Consider the following 22,557-nt stretch of genomic DNA (forward strand, 5'->3'; position numbering starts at 1 on the left):
GCTTAAGTATGCATTTTTTCCTATGTCTCTTGCATCACTAGAAAATAAAAGTCCACTGAACGAGGACTAAACCGAATTGTATTCTAATCAGAGATGTTGTATTAAATGATAGCCTAGTGATATGCCTAATTTTTCTGGTCTTTAATTTAGCATGAAAAAGAAGGGATTTCTACTGCGGAGTGTCTATTTTTTAAATCTTTAAGAGCATCTGTAACACTTTAGTAATATGGAATTCTCACCTAATTTCTAAAGATGACTTAATGTTTGCTCAATTTTAAGTGATCTTTTCCCCTATATTTTATCACTTTGGAAAATGGAATATTATACTGTTTATGTACCCTAAATGGCTATTATTAAGTTGATAGTGTTTCTAAAAGTTGCTGCTGTTACAGTTGAAAAAAAAAAAAATATATATATATATATATGTATATATATAGTCCTTCTATTTCTCTTTGTTGCATTTTCTTAAGGTTCAAAAGGAAATATGACAGAAAGTAACCTATTACTTCACAATGGACATTTTCTTTGAATGTGTATAAAATATGTAATTATAATAATTTGTTACAAATTAACATGTAATGATAAAATATTGTACTTGATTATAAATTAATCCATTTAATAGCTATAAGAACTTGGGCAGATCATTTTGTTTCTTGTCATCTTTACTGGTCAATTATCTAGAAAAAAATAATTAGCAGGGTGTGTGTGTATATATATTGAGATTTAATATAGGAATTGATTCACATAACCATAGAATCGCAAATCCAAATTCTGTAGTGCAGGCTGCAAGTTGGAAACTGATGAAGGTAAATTGATTTCCCCAGGACAAGCTTCCTGGCTGAATAGAAATTCTTCTTTCTGACTTCTGAAATCTTAGGTTCTCTGATTGGATGAGGAGCATCTCCTTATTGCTAAGGCAATTTCCATTTTTGATTGTAGATGCAATGTCATAGAAATAATCAACTGACTATAGATAAAACACTGTCTACAAAATACTTTCACAGTAGCAATCATGCCAGTGCTTGCTTGACCAAACAACTGGAAACCATAACCTAGACAGGTTCATACATGACATTATTCACCATATCATTAGTATCTAATCTAATAAAATGAGATCATAATACTATCTGCCTTAAAGGATGGTTAGTTTGTGAGAACAAAATATGTATATAATAGTCTTTTTACACCCATTTATAAATCTGTCCTCCTATGTATCTATTTACAAATATTATATTTGTCATCCAGAGTAGATACAATATTATTTGCTTCTCATTGGCTTTCTTTAATTGTCCAAACTGAAGTCTTTGTCTTTGGTTTAAATTCACCTTGGAACTGACCTTCAAAGACATTGCCCCCTATTAAGGGAGAGTGTATAAGTGGGAGGAGAGGCAGGAAAGGCAAGGAGGTGTCTTTTGTGCAAAGCTATTTGTGGTGGTTTGAAGCTGTGTGTACCCCAGAAAAATATGTTAAACTTAACGCATTCTTGTGGGTGTAAACCCATTGTAAGTAGGACTTTTGATGAGGTTACTTCAATTATCACATGGCCCACATCAAGCAGGCTGGGTCTTAATCCTATTACTGGAGTCCTTTATAAAAGAATGAAATACAGACAGTGAGAGAGAAAGCAACAGATGGAGCAGCCAGGAGCTAACATCAAAAGAACCTGGAAGAGAAAGGAGGGAAGAGGAGACAGCACTATGTGCCTTGCCCTATGACAAACTAAAGGTCAAGGATCACTAGAAGCCAGCCCCAGAACCCCACAGTCTTTTGAGAGAAAGCATAGCTTTGATGACACCTCAATTTGAACCTTCTTTTAGCCTCAAAAACCATAAGTTAATAAACTTCCATTGTTTAAATTGACCCGTTTCATGCTGTTTACTTGTGCAGGCTAGGAAACTAAAACACTTTTCCTAGGGCAGTTTCAAAATTCAGTTTTCTGCAGAATAGCAAATTGGTCCAGAGAACAAGGTTGTGGAATTAAACTGTACAAAATTTTAATGGAGCTGCAATATCTGAAGACACGCTCATATACATGTACACACATGCATGTACTAATACATATTTATGTCACATTATTACATGTTTAAAAGAGTTTATTGATAGTCATTCATAATCATTCTTAAATGGGAAGCCAATATCCTTTATGAAAATGGCTTTTAGACTTGGTCATTTTAAGTTCATTTTAAGTTCAGGTAAAAATAGCTATATGTTAGTCCATCTAGAACTAACAAACATCTATATGACACTTCATTCAACAAGAGCAGAGTACATATTCTTCTCAAGTTGCATGAAACATTATCAGAATAATAACCAGAATAGATCATATGTTAGGCCGTAAAATAAGCCTGAATAAATTGAGAAGAATTGAAATCATATAAGGAAAATTCTCTATCCACAATGGAATGAACTAAAAATCAATAACAGAAAGAAATTTGGGGAAATATCTGAAAATTCTGTATCTCACACCAAATAACGAATAGATCAAGGAAGAAATCACAAGAAAATTAGAAAATACTTTGAGTTGAAAGAAAATGAATATATAACATGGAAAACATTATGAGATTCCACAAAAGCAATGCTTAGAAAATTATAGGTGTAGATTTGTAAATTAATAAAGAAGAACGATTGCAAATCAATAACCCAGCTTTCCATCTTAAATGCACTGGATAAAATAAGAGCAAACTAGACCAAAATCAAGCAGAAGGAAGGAAATAATGTCTATTATTATTATGTAATAATATATAATATTATTAAGATAATGTCTATTCATGAAGTAATGTCTTTTGCTAGTGTGAAAATAGGTCAAAGAAAGAAGAGAAAATCAATAAGGGCAATCAATGAAAACTAAAGGTTTTTATTTGAAATGATAAAAAATTGACAAATTTTTTTTTTGGCTGTACTAAGCAAGAAAAAGTAGCAGAGATTCAAGCTATTGAAATCAGTATTGAAAGAGAGGACATGGCTACTGAACTAACAGGAATATGAAGATAATAAGAGAATACTATAAAAAATGTATGCTAATTGAATCAGATAAATTAATGCAAATAGGTATATTCCTTGAAAATCACCAAATATGAAAACTGACTCAAAAAGAAATAGAAATGTAGACAGATGCCTGCATGATATACTTCTAAGGTATGACACTTAGAGAGTTGACAAAAGAATGGTATAGGGAAAAATCTACCTATTGCATACTAGGGATTATAATTAATAGAATACCTTACTAGTACCACACAAATTCTAAGGACAAGTAATTAAGGGCTGAAAAGAGCTATGGAGTGTTTTGGGTCATGAAAATTGTTTACAGTGAAGAGTGATGAGGATTTTACAACTAAGTGATGATAATGTAAGATATAGATGGGCTATTGTGGACATAGCATATGATATGTGAATTTATGAACCCCCTTTATAAGTCAAGCCATCAATCTTGAGGCTTGTTTTTGTGAAAATTATGGTTGTGAAAGGGAGGATAAACTTATCTATAATTACGCCTAGAAGGCACTTCCAGAAAATCTATTGCTGAAATGTGGACTTTCTCTAAGTCCAACTCTGCAAATAAATTCCGCACCCTCCCCCCAATGTGGGACAAACCCCCCTAGGTCAATGAGTCTCCCTGGCAATGTGGGACATGGATTCTGGGAATGCCTTTTTGACTAAAAGGGGGGAAAGAAAGGCAACAAAATAAGGTTTCAGTGGCTAGGGGATTTCAAATAGACTCAAGCCACTGTCCTGGAGGTTATTCCTATGCAAGCTTTAGCTAGATATGCCAAATGGCCACAGTATGATAAGCCTAAGTCAATAGTAGTCCTGAAAACCCTAAAGAATATCTGGATCCCTATCTCAGACTCTATAAAACTTTCACTTACTAAGTTTATTCTTCAGAAACTTAAATCCTCCAGAGAACTCCTATGCCAGCTAAGTCCCCAAACCCAGAGGCAATAGCCTTTTCAAGAACATCATCCAGAAGTGTTCCCTTTTCCCACAAAGTCAACATCCCTTTTAGGCATGAACAAGTTAGGGTGGTCACTGCCTAGACATCCCTGAAGATCAGGACAGTGATTAAGCTAGAGGAAGGGGTAGCAACAGACAAGATGGAATTTAACAAAGGGTTAAGAATACTGAATCTCTATATAATTTTTTTCTTAGTTGCTAGGGTATTAGAATAGCTAGAAGGAAAGAGCTAAAGTGGTGGAACTGTAACCCATAGCATTGTTTGAAATTTGCTCTATAGCTACTTGCTAAATTGTAATTTGAAAGTTGTTATATATATATATATATATATATATATATATATATATATATAGTATTTCACAATAAGGAAATAAATGAAACTATGGTACTGCAACTCTTTTTTTGAAATTTCCTATATAAGTCCTTGTTAAATCATACTTTGAACGTTATTACTTTTCTGAATATATATTTCACAATAACTGTGGCACTGTAACCCATAATATTCCTTGAAATTTGCTCTGTAACTACTTGTTAAATTGCACTTGGAATGTTATCGCTTCTAGGTATATATGTTATATTCCACAATAAAAGATGTGATTAAAAAATAAAAATAGGAAGGGCTCTGTGCAGACAACATGCACATCTTCACCTGGTAAAGCCAGAATGGTAGGGCCTCATTAATTTTTATTTTTTAAAAAAATTTGCATTAAAATGTCATTTAACTTGAAAAAAAGAAGAAATAGAGATTCCAAGTATATCTATAGTAAGTAAAGAGATTGGATTGACAATTTCAAAACTTCCTACAAAGAAAGCCCCAGGCACAGATGATTTCACTGGTTAATGCTACAAAATATATAAAGGAAAATCAATTCCAATTCTTCACCAACTCTTCTGAAAAAATAGAAAAGGAAGGAATATTTCCCAATTCATTCTTGGTATTACACTGATATAAAAATCAGGGAATGATACCACAAGTAAATAAAGTAACAAACTAACATCTTTTGTGAACATGGATGCAAACATCCTCAACAAAATATTAGCAACATAAAAAAGGTTTACATACCAGGACAAGGGGCATGCCTGCCACTTTGAAATGGGACAATTTCTGCAGATACATTTACCCTGGCTTGGCCATGATGTAGGTCTCCTCTTCACAAGGACTGGACTATGCAATGTCCTTTTCTTAATGTGCAGTAACTTGAGCAGGCTTTACACATATTTTCCCTTTGTTATCCTTAAACAAAGTAGATTAAATTGTTAGTTTAATTAGGGGCATGCTTACACTAATGATGGGTATTATAGGGTAACACCTGTGTTGGGAGAGTCAGTGCCACAGCTGAAAGCTTTTTGTTCAGGTGAGCAGGTTCTGAAGCAACATCACTCCAACCACTGTGCTGTGAGGAGGAGGAGGAGGCACTAGCTCAACTGCCAGGAGGAGAGGCCGGCTGCCTCTTGGAAGCCCTGATACAGGACAGCCATTCTCTGAGTCTACCTGGTATCCTTGCCCCCTGGAATTGTATATGCAGTATTGGGGACATGAATGACAGCCACATGTTCAGAAGTGGTGTTTCAGTTTCCTAAGTTGCCAAAATGCAATATACTAGAAACGGATTGTCTTTTATAATGGGATTTATTAACTTGCAAGTTTGCAGTTCTAAGGCTGTGAAAATGTCCAAATCAAGCCATCAACAGGCAATGCCTTCTCCCTGAAGGTGGGCTACTGGCCATCTTCAAGGCACATGGTGACATCTGCTGGTTTCTCCTTTCTCTCCCTGGTTTCACTGCTTCCAGCTTCTGGTATCAGTGGCTGACTCTCTGTTTCTGTGGTTTGTCTTTGTTTTTTTGTGTGTGTGTCCTTCTCTCTCAGATTCTCTGGCTTTTCTCTATCAGCTTCTCTGTGAGTTTCTCTGAATTTCATCTCTTCTAAAGGACTCCAATAAGAATATTAAGACCCACCTGGGGCAAGCCTCAACTGAAATAACCTACTCAAAATGTACTACCCACAATAGGTCTAAACCCACAGGAATAGATTAAGAACATGATCTTTTCTGGGGTATATATGGCTTCAAACCATCAGAGAGGTTTGTGAAATTTTTCCACTATGAACAGTTTTCTGTACATGTTCTAAGCCATGGTGGTATGAGCTGCTATGAGGTGCCACATGACTGAAGATCAGATGTACTGTAATAACATCTATACCAGAATCAGCACACATCTCTACTTCTTCTTGACATAGGCTTGCTTGTTGTAGCTTTTGTAAAATTAAACTTTAATTGCTTTCAAAAAATGCAAGGTAGTTTTAACATCTAAAAATTAATATAATACATCATATCAATAGAATAAAGGCAAAAACACATGATCATGTGTCAGTAATATAGAAAAATCATTTGTTGAAATATAACACCCCTTCAGGATAAAAACCCTCTATAAATGATGTGAATATACATTTTCCCAAAGAATGTATACATATAGACAATCAGCAAATGAAATGATGTTCAGCATCATTATCAACCTGAGAAATGTAGGTCAAAAGCACAATTAGAATGGTCACTATTAAACAAATAGGAAACTAGAAATGTTGGAAAGAATGTGGAGAAATAGGAACACAGTCATTGTTAGTGGGAATATAAAATGGTACAGTCCCTGTGGAAGATGGCTTGGCGGTTACTCTGATAGCTAAGTTTACAGTTGTCCTACAGTCTTTCAATCCTGCTACTTGGCATATACCCAGTAAACTGAAAGCAGGGATGTGAACAGACATTTGCATGCTGATATTCATATTGACATTATTCTCAGTCACCAAAAGACAGAAACAATCGATGTGTTCATCAACCAATGAATGGATAAACTAAGTATTCCATATTTAATGGAATATTATTCAATAGTAAGAAGGAATGAAGTCCTGACGGCTGTGACAACATGAATGAACCTGGAACACAATTGCATTGAGTGAGATAAGTCAGACACAAAAGGACAAATGTTGTATGCTTTCACCAATATGAAGTAATTATAATATGCAAACTCACAGACAGAGTCTAGAATATGGGTTACAAGGAGAGAATGAGGCTATAGAATGGGGAGCGGTTGCTTACAATGTGAAGAATTTTTAACTAGGTAGAATTTAAATGAGAGGAAATGGATAGAGGTGATGGTAGCACATCATTGTGAGTACAATTAACAGTGCCAAACTATGTGGGAATGTTGTTGATAGGGAAAATTTTGAGTCATATATGTCATCATAAGGAAAGCCAGAGGTTAAACATGGGATTGTATAACTCAGTAAATCCTGTGGTGAATGATGACTCTGATTGACAGTACAAATACAAAAAAAAAAAAAAAAAAAAATATTCCATGAATTAGAACAAATGTACAAAACTAATACAAGGAGTTAATACTAGAGTGGTATATGTGAAAAATGCATCTGTTGCAAACTATGAATTATAGTTAATAGTAATATCTTAATATTCTTTCATTAACAGTGACAAATTACCACACCAATGCTATGGATCAGTGATGGGGGTATAAGCGTTATGGGATGCTTTGGGTTTTCTTTCTTTTTTTTTTTTTTTTTTTTGCTGGACTATGAAGTATTCTAAAATTTATTGTGTTGATGAATGCACAACTAGGTAATGACACTGTGAGCCACTGATTGTGTACTTTGGATAGATTGTATGGGTGTGGATATATCTCAATAAAATTACATTTTAAAGAATTAAAAAGCAAAATGAGACAGGACTGTGGGAAGATGGCAGAGTAGGAAGCTCCAGGAATCCACCAGAACAACTATTAACAGGTAGAAACTCTCTGAATCAACTATTTCAAAATTCAGCAATCTAGTAGAACACTGTGCAGCATCCAGGAAAGAGCAGGTGGAAGAGGATGGTAATTGCAAATAATGGTAAGTTGTGCACCCTGCATAGTGGCTATAATCACCCATTCCCCAGTCTCATGGCTGGCAGTGATGAGGTACTCAAACTTAGGCCCTGGTACAAGTTCCTGGTGCCAGTATCTAGGAGCGTGTCCTTGATCACTGAACACTGCTTTTGATTAGCTACTTCATATTGCCAGGTGACCAGCTTTGAGGGAAGCCATTGCTTCAACCAGCCCCAGGCAAAAGTGATAGGAGAATTAAAAACACTATACATCCTCAAAACTAGAAAACAGTTAAAGAGTTGCATTTACTGGGAAAACCCCAAAGCAAGATAATACAGCTTCAAAGAGCCATAGGAGAAGCTCCTAGCACCCTTTCTGGCCACTCCATCTTCTACTACAAGGACAATTTGGAGGAAGCATTGACTTCTGTGTCCACAGCCTTGTTCAAGCTGGGAAAGACTGAATTGAGGAAACCCTCTGCAGCTATCCCTTGGTCCAGAATTTATCCAACAGTCAATAGTGGCTTGAGACAGCAAAAACAGTGCAAGAAACAATTGAATGGAGTGCCCTGGAGCAAAGACATAGCTTCCTTAAGTCCCTCTGTGGAATACCCAGGAGATGAAGATCTATTCTTCTACTGGGAAGTAGAAGGGACACTCAAGATCCTTTAAACAAGGAAACTCCTAAGGCACAAGTCCAGGACAAGACACAGGCCCAGAGAAGACAAGGAGGACTCTACTGTGCATCCATCTTGAGCTGATCTTCTTGATAGGGGAGCAGAACTCTGAAAGACAGCACCAGCCAAAGCAAAGCCAATTTGCAAAGAATGTGAAAAGTGTATCTTTTTTCCATTGGTTTGTTTTTTAAGTTCCTGGTGCTCAAGAAAATTTCTATTATGTCACTAGGGTACAAAATCTCAGGAAACAGTTCAGGGACAAAATCCCAGCATTAACATTTAAAAATATTAAACATGATATGCAACAAAAGATTACAAAACAAAGAAAGAGAAAATGATGGCCCATACAAGGGAAGGGGATAAAAATCCAGAAAATATCCACAAAGTAGACAGACTGTATATATCCCAGACAAAGACTTTAATAACAACAACAAAAAATATCCTCAATATGCACAGGAGATGAAGGAAAAATACAGAGAAAGAATTAACGGATAATTGCAAGAAAGCACATAATGGACAATATGGGGATCTCAATATAGAGATTTAAATTTTTAAAGAAAATAAACAGAATTATGGAAGTTGAATACTACAACAACTGAAATGAAAATTACCCAGGAGGGTTTCAGCAGAAGAATGGAGATGGCAGAAGAATCAAAGAATTCAAAGACAAAACAATTGAAATGAGTCAGGCTGAGGATCAGAAAGAAAAAGAATTAGAATAAGTGAAAATAGCTGAAGAGATCTCTGTAACACTAGCAGACTTTCAAATAAATGCATTATGCAAGCCCTGAAGGAAGTAGAAAGAGAAAAAAGAGCAGAAGGAATATTAAAACAAATAATGACAGAAAACCTCCCACCTTGGCAAAAGATGTGAAAATGCATATCCAACAAGACCACTGAATACCAAATTGGATAAACTTGAAGAGAAATATGCCCAGACATAGGGTTGTCAAACTGTTGAATGCAAATGGCAAGGAGAATATTCTGAAAACTGCAAGAGTAAAGTAACTTATTATGTACAATGGAGTGCCAAATGTATTATGTGTGTCTTTTTCATTGGTAGCTGTTCTAATTTGCTAATGCTGCTGGAATTCAAAACACCAGAAATGGATTGGCTTTTATAAAAGGGGGTTTACTTGGTTACACAGTTACACTTGTAAGACCATAAAGTGTCCATCAACAAAGGATACCTTCACTGGACATTGGTCAATGTTATCCAGAAAGTCTCTGTTAGCTGGGAAGGCTCATGGCTGGTGTCTGCTCCAAAGTTCTGGTTTAAAAATGGCTTTCTCTCAGGACATTCCTCTCTAGGCTGCAGTTCCTCAAAACTGTCACTCTTAGTTGCTCTTTGGGTGTTTGTCCTCTCTTAGTTTCTCTGGAGCAAGAGTCTGCTTTCAATGGCCATCTTCAAACTATCTTTCATCTGCAGCTACTTTCTCAGCTTCTGTGCATTCTTCAAAGTGTCCCTCTTGGCTGTACTCCTCTTCAAAGTGTCACTCTGAGTTCCTTCTGTTTGTCAGCTCATTTATATGGCTGCAGTGATTTAATTTAGACCCACCCTGAATGGGTGTGGCAACACCTCCAGGGACATTATCCAGAGTCATCACCCACAGTTGGGTGGGGCACATCTCCATGCAAACACTCAAAGAATTGCAATCTAATTAACACTGATAGATCTGCCCACATAAGATTACATCAAAGATAATGGCATTTGGGGGACATAATACATTCAAACTGGCACAGTAGCCATGTAGGAAAAAGGAAAGTAGTTGAAATAAACTGCCAAGAGAAAACAATTCCCAACCAAGAATTTTATACCCAGTGGACTTTTTATCAAAAAATGAGAGAGAGATTAAGACATTCCCAGGCAAACAAAAGCTGAAGGAATTCATTATCACTATATCTGCCCTACAAGCAATGTTAATGGGAGTTCATCAAAATGAAAGAAAAGGACACAAGACAATGTGTTCTGATTTGCTAAAGCTGCCAAAATGCAATATACCAGAAATGGATTGGCTTGTACCAATGGGGGTTTTTCAGTTCACAAATTTACAGTTCTAAGGCCATGAAAATGTATCAATTAAGGCATCAAGAGATAGATACCTTCTCTGAGGAAAGGCTGATGGCATCTGGGGTCCCTCTGTCACATGGGAAGGTACACATGGCTGGCTCTGCTGAAACTTTTTTTCCCAGGTTTAGTTTCTGGTTTCAGTAGCTTTTTCCAAAATGTCTCTGGACTTCTGCCTCAGCTCCTGTGGGTCCTTGCTTGCTTCTCATGGGAGGAAACTCTGGATTACCTGTCTTAGCTTCTCTGCAAAATGTTTCTCTCAGCTTCCCTCTTAGCTTCTCTGCTTGCTTCTCCCAGGCCATTTCTGTCCAATTGTTTCTCCAAGCATCTAGGTCTGTGTTGACTCTGAGCTCTCTTTCTCTCTGCCTGAGCTCTCTTAAGGACTCCAGTAAACTAATTAAGACACATCTTGAATGGACAGGGTAACACTTCCTTGGAAACAATCTAATCAAAAGGTCCCACAAACAATTGGGTGGGTCACCTCTCCATGGAAGCAACCTAATCAAAAGATCCCACCCACAATCATTCTGCCTTCAAAAGACTGGATTAAAAAACATGGCCTTGGAGAGTGTGCAGGCAAGATGGTAGAGTGGTGAGGTGTAGGTTGTAGTTACTCCCCTGGGGAAGTTGGTAGAAAGCCAGGAACTGCATGAACTGCACACCACAGAGGAATTTGAGATTGAACAAACTTCATACAACACAAACTCATGGAACAGCTGAGATCAGCAAAATCTGTAAGTTCTCATGGCCAGGGGGCCCGCACCCTTCCTGGCCAGGAACAGTCCTGTGGGAGGAGGGGCCATCAGTGTGGGGAGCCAGGAGGGAGAACAAAAGCTGCAATCATAGATAAACTGAGAGAAGACACCAGAAAATCTGGGAGCAGTCAGCCTAGGAGGGATGAGATAGGGCTAGCAAAACACAAAAAAAGAAAAAAAAGAAAAAAAGAAAACAAAATAAAAACAGAGATTTTGTAGTCAGGTGAACATAATAGGAGAAGGGAAGGGCTCAAACAGAATTAGACACATATGCAAATCCAGGGAGGGAGAGCCCTTGTCTGAAAAGCCAGCTTCTCTGCTTCTTTGTTCCTTAATCACCCTCAACTCCTGGTCATTTAGCATTTCAATAGCCTATTAGATCTGCAAGGACTGCAAATAGTCCATATTGGGCACTTCCTTTTTTTTTTTTTATTTTTATTTCTCTTTTTCTAAAACAGTTACTCTATGAAGCTCACTACAGAAAGCCTCAAAGACTTGCAATTTGGGCCCAGACAAGAGCAGAGCTAAGATAGCTCTGAGAGACAAAGCAATAAGTCTAGTGGTGGAGAAAATTTCCTAATCACCATAAATTTCCAGCAATTTTGGGAACTCAGATCCCAGGGATTGGAATTCAGAAACTAGCTTCAGTCAACCACCCACCCTACAGGGTCAGGGTCACCTGGAGATCTAAAGGCTCCCTGCCTCCTTACACTGATAGAGATCTGTGGGCTGGCAAGTGCCAACTGTTGGACAGCAGAGGAGAAACACAGAGTCTAAAGGCCTCACAGGAGGGTCTCATTTTCAAGGAAACTCCATACCCTCCTCCAGAGACCTGGGCCTCTCTGAACTAGGAAAACCTGACTGGGGCTGACCATATATGAGAACACCATACAGGCTACATAGAGGCAGAGCAAGAAACCGAAAAACAAGACATGAAAAACTCCAATCAACTAAAAGGAATCTAAGATAAAGGTCTAGAATAAGCTGAACTAAACACCAAAGATTAGAGAACAAGGCCTACCAACAAGAAAATCCTAGGTAAAATAGTGAAAACAAGTTCCAGAATATACTAATCAAGAAAGTCAGATGCCTAGAGAGCTTAAGATAATGAGCCATACTAGGAAACATGAAAATATGGACCAGCCAAAGAAACAAACTAATAGTTCAACTGAGATACAGGAGTTGAAGCAATCATTGCTAAATTAATTCAGTGGAAGAATTAGGAAGAACTAATTGGAGATGGTCAAACAAATCTAAATCAATTCAAAAATCAAGTCAATGAACTGAAGGAAGACATAGAAAAAGAGATGAATGATATAAGAAGGACACTGGATGACCATAAGGAAGAATTCATAAACTTGAAAAAAATGACATAACTTATGGGAATAAAGGTCATAATGGAGGAGATGAAAAAGACAGTGGAGGTATACAATAGTAGATTTGAACAGGCAGAAGAATGGGTCAGTGAATTGGAAGACCAGACATCTGAATTCAAACATATGAAAGAACAGATGGTGAAAAGAATGGAGAAATATGAGCAGGGTCTTTGGGTGTTCCAGAGGGAGAAGAGAGGGGGAAAGGGGCAGAAAGAATAAAAGAAGAAATAATCACTGAAAATTTCCCAACTCTAATGAAAGACAAAAAATTAGAGTTTCAAGAAGTACAGCACACACCAAACAGAATAGACCCCAATAGATGTACTCCAAGACACTTACTGATCAGATTGTCCAATGTTAAAGACAAAGAGAGAATTCTGGAAGCAACAAGAGAAAAGCAATCCACTACATACAAGGAAAGCTTGATTTGACCATCTACAGATTTCTCCACAGAAACCATGGAGGCAAGAAGACAGTGGTATTATATATTTAACATACTGAAAGAGAAGAACTGCCAACCAAGACTATATCCAGCAAAACTGACCTTCAAAAATGAGTGAGAGATTAAAATATTTTCAGACAAACAGACTCTGAGAGAATTCATGAATATGAGACCAGCACTACAGGAAATACTACAGGGACTGCTACAGGCTGATAGGAAAAGACAGGAGAAAGAGGTTTGGAGAAGAGTGTAGAAATGAAGATTATCAGGAAGGGTAAAAAGAGAGAGAGTTAAAAATAAGATGTGACATATAAAATCCAAAAGACAAAATGATAGAAATAAGTAGTGCCCTTACAGTAATAACACTAAATGTTAATGGATTAAACTCCCCTATGAAAAGACACAGACTGGCAGAGTGGATTAAAAAACAGGACCCATCTATATGCTGTCGACATGAAACTCACCTTAGGCACAAGGACAAAAATAGGCTGAAAGTGAAAGGTTGGAGAAAGATATTTCATGCAGACAGCAACCAGAAAAAAAGTGAGAGTAGCTACATTAATATCAGACAAAATAGTCTTAAAAAGTAAAATGATTAAAAGAGAATAAGAAGGACACTATATATTAATAAAAGGATCAATTCTTCAAGAAAACATAACAATCATAAGCATTTATGCACCAAGCCAGAGTACCCCAAAATTCATGAGGCAGACACTTAATACAATGAAAGAAGTAGATAACTCCACAATAATAGTTGGAGACTTCAATATACCACTCTCATCAATGGATAGAACATCTAGACAGAGGATCAATAAGGAAATGGAGATGTTGAATTGTGTGATAAATGAACTAGACTTGACAGACATTTATAGAATACTACACCCCACAACAGCAGGATACACATTCTTCTCGAATGCTCATGGAACTTTTCCTAGGATAGACCACATATTGGGTCACAAAGCAAGCCTAAAGAAATTTAAAAATATCTATACTATAAAAAACACTATCTGAGAACATAATGGGATGAAGTTGGAAATAAATAACAGGCATAAGATTCTAAAATTCACAAATATATGGAGACTAAACAAGCCAGTCTTAGAAAACCAGTGCGTAAAGGAAGAAATTACAGGAGAAATTAGTAAATACCTCAAGGCAAATGGTAATGAAAACACAACTATCAAAACTTATGGTTTGCAGCAAAAGTGGTGCTGAAATAAATCCCAAAGCAAACAGAAGGAAAGAAATAACAAAGACCAGAGCAGAAATAAATGAAAGTGAGAACTGGAAAACAATAGAGAGAATCAAGAAAACCAGAAGCATATTCTTTGAGAAAATCAACAAAATTGATGGAACCCTAGCTAGGCTAACAAACAAACAAACAAAAAAGAGAGCAGATGCAAATAAATGCAATCATAAATGGGAAAGGAAACATAACTACTAACCCTGCTGAAATAAAGGAGATAATGAGAAGATACTATGAGCAACTATATGCTGATAAACTGGACAACTTACATGAAATGGGCAACTTTCTAGAAAAGCATAAACAACCAACATTGACCCAAGAAGAAATAGAAGACCTCAACAAGCCAATCACAAGCAAAGAGACTGAGAAAGCCATCAAAAAGCTCCCAATAAAGAAAAGCCCAAGACCAGATGACTTCACATGTGAATTCTACCAAGCTTTCAAGAAAGAATTAATGCTAATCCTCTCAAACTCTTCAAAAAAATTGAAGAGGAGGGAAAGCTACCCAACTCATTCTATGAAGCCAACTTCACACTAATACCAAAATCAGATAAAGATATACAAAAAAGAAAATTATAGACCAATTTCTTTAATGAATACAGATGCAAAAATCCTCAACAAAATACTCTCAAATTGAATCCAGCAGCACATTAAAAGAATTATACAGCATGACCAAGTGGAGTTTATTCCAGGTATGCAAGGCTGGTTCAACATAAGATCAATTAACGTCATACACCACATCAATAAATCAAAGCAAAAGAACCACATGATCATCTCAATCAATGCAGAAAAGGCATTTGATAAAAGTCTGCATCTTTCTTCATGAAAACACTTCAAAGGATAGGAATAGAAGGGAATTTTCTCAATATGATAAAGGCAATATATGAAAAACTCACATTGTACTCAATGGGGAGAGACTGAAAACTTTCCCTCTAAGATCTGGAACAAGACAAGGATGCCCACTATCACCATTGTTATTCAACATTGTGCTGGAAGTTCTAGCTAGAAGAATCAGGCAAGAAAAAGAAATAAAAGGCATCCAAATTGGAAAGGAAGAAGTAAAACTTTCACTGTTTGCAGATGATGAGCTTCTTTATACAGAAAATTTAGAAAAATGTACAGCAAAAATATTAGAGCTAATCAATGAATAGAGCAAACTGGCAGGCTACAAGATCAACACATAAAAATCTGTAGTGTTCTTATACACAGTAATGTGCAACAACATGTAGAAATAAAAAAAAATCCATTTACAATAGCAACCAAAAGAATAAAGTATTTCACAATAAACTTAATGAAGTCCACCAAAGACTTAAGAAAAGAAAATTATAAGAAACTGCTAAAAGAAACTGAACAGGACCAAAAAGAAAAAAAAAAAAAAAAAAAAAAAAAGGAAGAACATACCTTGTTCACAGATTGGAAGACTAAATATAATTAAGATGTCAACTCTACCTAAACTGATTTATAGATTCATTGCAATACCATTTAAAATCCCAACAACTTACTTTGCAGAAATAGAAAAACAAATGATCAAATTTATTTGGAAGGGCAAGGTACCCCAAATAGCCAAAAGTATTTTGAGAAAGAAAAATGAAGTGGGAGGTCTCACACTACCTGACTGTGAAGCATATTACAAAGCTACAGTACTCAAAACAGCATGGTACTGGCAGAAGGACAGAGATACTGAGCAAGGGAATTGAATTGAATATTCAGAAATACAGTCTTGCATCTATGGACAATTAATCTTTGATAAGGCAGTCAAGCCAATACAACTAGGACAGAGCAGCCTCTTCAATAAATGGTGTTTGGGAACTGGATATCTATTTACAAAAGAATGAAAGATGACTCCTACCTCACATCTTATACAAAAATTAACTGTAATCGGATCAAAGACCTAAACATAAGCACTAAGACCATAAGAGTCTTAGAAGAAAACATAGGGCACTGTCTTAAAGATCTTGTGATAGGGGTGGTTTCCTAGACCTTACACCCACAGCACAAGCAACCAACAAACAAATAGACAAATGGGATGTCCTCAAAATCAAACAGTTTTGTATATCAAAGGACTTTGTTAGAAAAGTAAAAAGGCAGCCTATACAATGGGAGACAATATTTGGAAGCCACATATCAGATAAAGATTTATTATCCCAAATATATAAAGCAATCCTACAACTCAAAAACAGAAAGACAAACAACTCAATTAAAAAATGAGCAAAAGACATGGACAGACACTTTTCTGAAGAGGAAATATAAATGGCTCAAAAACATATGAAAAAATGCTCAGTTTCACTGGATGTTAGGGAAATGCAAATGGAAACCAAAATGTGATATCATCTCACACATACCAGAATAGCCATTATCCAAAAAACAGAAAATTACAAGTGCTGGAAAGGATGTGGAGAAAGAGGCCCAATTATTCATTTCTGGTGGGAATGTAGAATGGTGCAACCACTCTGGAAGACAGTCTGGCATTTCCTCAGAAAGCTAAGTATAGATTTGCCAAATGACCCAGCCATTCCATTGCTAGGTATATACTCAGAGGAACTGAAAGTTAAGACACAAATGGACATTTGTAAACTGATGTTTATTGCAGCACTATTCATGATTGCCAAGAGAAGGAAGCAACCCAAATGTCCATTGATGGATGAGTGGATAAACAAACTGTGGAATATATACATTATGGAATATGCAGCTGTAAGACAGGACAAAGACATGGAACATATAATAACATGGATGAACCTTGAGGACATTGTGTTGAGTGAAGTTAGCCAGAAACAAAAGGACAAATACTGTACAGTCTCACTAATATCAACTAACATTAATGAGCTAACTCTGAGAGTTAAAAGCTGATAACATAGGCAACCAGGAGATAGAAAGAGGGTAGAGGTCAGGCATTTGATGCTGAAGGACTAGAGACATGTTCAGAAGGATTCATTGTATAGATCCAGAAATAGATAGCATAATACTGTGTGATGGTAGCACAATATTGTAAGTACATGGAATAAAGATGTCTGTGAGTAAATCTGTGAGTAAAGCTGAAAGAGGTGGGATAGGGGAATGTATAACACCAGAGGTAAAGATAGATGATGAAGACTGGGACTGTATAACTTGGCAAAAACTGGAGTGGCCAATGACTGTTGCAAAATGTATAAATATTAAAATATTCTCACATGTGAGAGAACAAATGAATGTCAACCTTGCAGAGTGTTGAAAAAGGATGGTATTTGGGAAAAAACATAATCAAAGCAAACTAGAGTCTATGGTCAGCAGTAGCATTCCAATATGCTTACATTAAATGTAACAAAGGCAATATACCAAAGTTAAATGTGTATGAGAGGGGGATATGAGGGAGGGATGTGGGATTCTTGGTGGTGGTGTTGTTTTCTTTCCTTACTATTATATTATATTGTATGACATTTTTATTTTGCTTTTTATTGTCTTTTTTATTATTTACTACAAAAGAAAACTTTTTTTCATAATAATCAATATGTTCAAGTGCTGACTGTGGTGATAAATGTATAACTATGTGGTGATGCCAGGAACAACTGATTGTATACTGTGGATGGTTGTATATTATGTGAATATATCTCCATAAGATTGTAGGAAAAATGATAAATAGAGGTAAAAGTGGTGGAGAAAACATGAAGAGAGGGATGTACCTATTTACTGTTGAGGAGGAGGCAGAATGGTGTAGCCTTTCTAGAGGTCACTGTGCTGGCTCCACAAGAAGCTAAGTATATGGGGCCATAAGGTCCTAAACCTCATTATGGGGTATGTATGTGGAAGATCTCAGGGCAGAGGCATGAATGTACTTTTGCACATTGGTATTTATAGAGGCAGTATTCATAATTTGCAATGGGTCGAGGTGGCCTAAGGGTACATTGACTGAAGAACAGAATGGTGAACTGTGGTGTATGCATACAGTGGAATATTGAGCAACTATGAGAAGGAGTGAAGCTGTGAGACACAAAATGAGATGAATGGATCCTGTAGACAGTATGTTGAGTGAAGTACACCAGAAACAAAGGCAAACACTATAATGCCTCACCAATATGAACTAACTACAATGTTTAAACTCAGAATTGAATCTTAGAGCACAGCCTAACAGGGAAATGATTATTGTAATGGTACCTAAATTGTAAGCTCTTAGAGCAGTCAAATCTATTCCTGAATTGTAATGGCTAACTCCAAACTTTAAGATGTTGATCCCTTAGTGTATAACCTGATTGGTCTCTGGAAAATTGGGTATCTGTGTTACATCTGAAATTCAGAGCTAGAACTAAGCAGATATGAATATCAGTATTAACACATACAGCAACTGTTAAAAAAAAGCTGAAATAGAGTCCAAGGCTTCAATTAGAGATATGAATAAAGCAGATCTGGTTAATACTAGAGGAAATCAGGTCAAAGGGGTCAAGGTTGAAACTGACTGTGTGTTAAAACTTCAACTTCCATGTGATACCAAGGGAAGAGATGTTTATTTGCTGTAGGATCTATATTTTCTAAACAATACAACTTCTATAGTCAGTTTGTTCCAACACTACAATTACATGGAACTTTGAATAGGATGTGTGCTATGGTAGGTCTGTATTGATTAGAATGAAATAGCAACACATCCTAAAGTAATTTGGGTGGAGAACAAAAATATATACTCCAGGCCCTCCTGAAGAGGTGGGGGAGGATGCAGAGGTGTTGGACTTCCTCACCTGGATTGTTGCTGATGTTCTCACATATATTGGGGACTGACAGCTTGATGTACGTGCCATCTGTCTTGGGGCTGGCCCCTATGAAGCTGGTTGCTGCAAGGAGAGGCTTAACCTGCTTATACTTGTGCCTAAGGGTCTGCCCCTGAGTGCTTCTTTGTTGCTCAGATGTGGCCCTCTCTCTAACAAAGTCACCTTGGCAGGTGATCTTGCTGCCCTCCCCCCCTACATGGGACCTGACTCCCAGGGGTGTAAATTTCCCTGGCAATGCAGGATATGACTCCTGGGGATGAATCTGGACCCAGCATCATGGGATTGAGAACATCTTCCTGACCAAAAGAGGGATGCAAAATGAAATGAAATAAAGCTTCAATGGCTGAGAGATTTCAAATTGAGTCAAGAGGTCACTATGGTGGGCATTCTTATGCACTATATATATAACACTTTTTAGGTTTTAATATATTGAAATAGCTAGAAGTAAATACCTGAAACTACCAAACTCCAACCTACTAACCTTGACTCTTGAAGATAACTGTAAAACAAAGTAGCTTACAAGGGGTGACAGTATGACTGAAAACTTTGTGGATTACACTCCCTTTATCCAGTGTATGAATGGATGGGTAGAAAAATGGGAACAAAACCTAAATGAAAAATGGGGTGGGATGGGGGGTGTGATCAGGGTGTTCTTTTTTATTTTTATTTCTTATTCTTATTCTGATTCTTTCTGCTGCAAGGAAAATGTTCAAAATGAATTGGGGTGATGAATGCACAGCTATATTATGATACCTTGAACAGCTGATTGTACACCATGGATGATTGTATGTTATATGAATATATGTCAATAAAACTGAATTAAAAAAAAGGACATGGCCTCTTATGGGGTACATAGTAGATTGAAACCAGCACACAATTGATCAAAGAGACATAAAGAACTAATACTCTGGTAAATATAGCCATTTGGATAGCTATAAATATCAGTACTGTTGTATCATATTTTTTTTATATGAAACTCCACCTCTTCCTACAGGTGATAAAATATAAATGAATAAAAGTAATGAGAAATCTATGGTTTAAGGCATATAATATACAAAGAAAGAATTTGTAACAAGTACAAAGACAAGGTGGGAGGACGCAGCTCTATAGGAATAGTTTATGTCTACACTATTGAAGTTAGATTGATATAAAATTAAAAAAAATGGTCATTACATACTTTGGAAGTTAACTTTTAAGACCATGGTAACCAGAAAGAAATGAGAAGGGACTCAACATGGCACAATGCAAAAAAAAAATAAAAAATAAAAAATAAAAAAAAATCAAATAAGTATGAAAGTGGGAATTATGGAAGAATTGTTGCTCAAAAAAGTGTATAAGACATGCCAAGGCTACAAGGCAAAATGGCAGCATGGCAGCAGAAAGTTCAAGGTATCAGTAGTGACTTTAAACACAAATGGAAAAATCTCTCCAGTCAAAAGGGAGAGATTGGCAGAATGGATAAAAATCTGTTTATAAAAGATTTATCTTCATTTCCAAAACATAAGCAAGTTGAAGTAAAAGGATGGGAAAAATGTATACCATTAAGTATTTACCTAAACAAAATATGGGTAGCTATCTTAAAATCATGTTAAATAAATAGTAAACCAAAAACTGTTATGACAGAGATGAGAAATATATTATTATATACTGATAACTGTGGCACCACAAAAGTTATGAAGTAAATATTGACTAATTTGAAGGGAGAAATAGATAGTTCTATGTTAATTGTAAGAGACTTTAATATACCATTATGGATAGAATGCCTAGACAGAAGATCAATAAGGAAGGAGAAGATGTGAACAATACTCTAAACCAATTAGACCTAAAAGATGTATATAGAACAATTCATCCAACAGCAGCAGAATAAACATTCTTCTCTAGTGCAGATGGATCATTTGCCAGGACATGCCATATACCAAGCCAAAAAATCAGCCCCTTAAATTCAAAAATGTTGAAAACATGATATATATCTCTTCTTACCACAATGGAATGAGGCTAGAAATTAGCAACAGAAGGAAAAAGGGAAAATCCACAAATATGTGGAAATTAAACAACATACTCTTAGGCAACCAATGGGTCAAGGAAGAAATCACAAGGGAAATTAGGAAATACCTTGAGGTGAATGAAAATGAAAACACAACACACTAAAACCTATGGGATGCAGCAAAGACAGTATTGAGAGGTAAATTAAATGTGTAAATTAAAAATGAAGAATGATCTCAAAGCAAAGGCCTAGCCACAGAAATAAAAAGAAATGCAAGAGGATAATATGAACAACTGTATGCCAAAAAAATAGGTAACTTAGATGAAATGAAGAAATTCTTAGAAATACACAAACTCCCTACACAGACTCAAAAGAAACAGATCTCAATAAACTAATAACAAATAGATTTAATCAAGATTCAAAAATGTCCCAAGAAAGAAGAGTCCAAGACCTAATGGTTTCATAGGGGGAATTTTGCCAAACATTCCAAGAAGACTTAAAAACAATTCTAATTATGATTTCACCCTCATAACAAAGCCAGATAAAGATACCACAAGAATAGAAAATTACAGAACAGTAATTCTTATGAACATAGATGCAAAAATCCTCAAGAAATTACTAGCAACAGAATCTAACAACACATTAAAGGAATTATACATCACAATCAAATGGGATTTATCCAATATTTGTAAAGGTGGTTCAACATAAGAAAATTAATTAATGTAATAGACCACATTAACATAAGAATTAAAAAACACATGATCATCTCAATAGATACAGTAAAGGAATTTTTAAAAATCCAAAACATTTTCTTTCTTTTCTGCCAGAATAGAAGGAAACTTCTTCAACATGATAAAGGGCACATAGGAAAGCCCCTAGCTAACATCATACTTAACAGTTAAAGACTGTAAGTGTTCCCTTTAAGATTAAGAACAAGAAAAAGATGCCCACTGTTGTCACTGTCATTCAACATTTTATACGATTTTGTAGCGAGGGCAATTAGGCAAGAGAAAAGATATAAAAGGCATCCATATTGAAAAGGAAGAAGCAAAACTTCCCCTATTTGTAAATGACATTATCCTACATAGACAAAATCATGAAAAATCCACAGCAAAGTCACTGTGAAAAAAATGACTTTAAAAGAGTTGCAGAGCAGATCAACAAAAAACAATCAGTAGTTTTCCATATCATACTAATGAACAATCTGAAGAAAAAAATCAAGAAAGTAATTCTATTTGAAATAATAGCTAAAAGAATGGAATATCTAGAAGTAAATCAATGACATGCACAGAAAACTACAAAATCTTTCTAAAAGAAATCAAAGGAATCCTGTATAATGGAAGCATAGTGCATATTCATGGATTAGAAGATTAAACATTATTAAGATGACAATTCTATAAAATATTATTTATCAATTCAATGCAATCCCAATGAAAAGTCCAACAGCATTCTTTGA

The sequence above is a fragment of the Choloepus didactylus genome, chromosome 11 (genome assembly GCF_015220235.1).
Source record: "Choloepus didactylus isolate mChoDid1 chromosome 11, mChoDid1.pri, whole genome shotgun sequence".
NCBI classification, from domain to species: Eukaryota; Metazoa; Chordata; class Mammalia; order Pilosa; family Megalonychidae; genus Choloepus; species Choloepus didactylus.